Here is a 1,328-nt window from a genome sequence, read left to right on the forward strand (position 1 = left end):
GTTGAAGAGGGGGTAGAGCCTCGGCCGTGCCTAAGATATGGTTAGAACTGCTCAGCCGACAAGAGTACATAAAACTTACCATCCTTCATTTCTTGGTCTTTCATCACAGCTTCTGTTTATCTACATTAAGTAGACAATCCTTGGTGTGGAGTAGGGACAATACCTGGATTTGTTAAAGACATATCAGTCAGAGAGTAGATAGCTTTTCCTGGGATTGCACTGTGTGGTTGGTGATGAAGACGCATTGTTTTTCAACGGTGGGAAAGCAAGCCACTGCAGATCGGCCATGGAACATTCTGCGGATCTCGGTTGAACATTGTACGGATCTCGGTTGAAGTAACGCCACCACGTGACCGCGTTTACAACTTCGTAATTTCACATTCACCATTGTCCCATTCCGACGCGCACATTCACCACCCTCGATCGTCCCATTCCCACTTACCATGTCCACTGCTGAACTTGCTCAAGCCGCTCAACAGGCCCATACACTCACTCCCGGGTTCTTGGAGGATGTTAGGGTGGCCACCTCCACGCTTTTGAACTTTTACAACCGTCACAGGGAAGGTCTTCTGGCCCACCAACGGACGGTGGAAGAGGATGCATACGGGAAAGCTGTGAGTGACTAACAATGATTTGTTGACTGAAATTGGATCTCTTTCTCCTACAGGAACGATTTGTACGTTTGCTCATCGACAAGAATATGTGGTATAACGCGGCCCAGTGGCTCAACCACCCTTGGATTTTGGCGTACACGGAAATGGCCCAAGCGGGACCATCGGTTGATTGGACCAAAATGTTCTCGATCCCACAACCCACCGCCCCTACCTTCTTTATGGAAGGTTATGCCGGTCCCTCTCCCCCTTTACCTCCATCTTCGACCGATTCATTGCTCCCAGTCACAGTCCCAACTCCCCCATTGCCGGTACCGACAGCTTCATCATCGCTCCCGGCCCCAACAAAACCAACGCGTCGGGCAAAATCAACCGATCCTGTGCCAGCGGCTGAAACGAAGTCCAAGAGTAAGACGAAGTCTGGGCGAAGGAAACCCGAGGCCGGGTCCAGCACCCAGCCTAACGACACCGCTGCCCCAGTCCAAAGCAAAAAAAGAAAAGGGGACTCGATCGAAGCCAGGCCAAAGAAGACCAGAGTCGTGAGCGCGGAGTTCATCAACAGCAGTGATGAGGAAACATTGAAGCCGAAGTCGGAGTCACTTCGACCGGTTGGTGGGGAAGCAAAGGCGGTTAAACCCAAGTCCCAGCCCCATTTCTCCCGCATGACACCCAGTGCCGGCTTCAGTCTCATCCGAAGGCCCAAGTTAGACCCCGACG

This window comes from Laccaria bicolor, genomic scaffold, assembly GCF_000143565.1.
Source record: "Laccaria bicolor S238N-H82 LACBIscaffold_49 genomic scaffold, whole genome shotgun sequence".
Lineage (NCBI taxonomy): Eukaryota > Fungi > Basidiomycota > Agaricomycetes > Agaricales > Hydnangiaceae > Laccaria > Laccaria bicolor.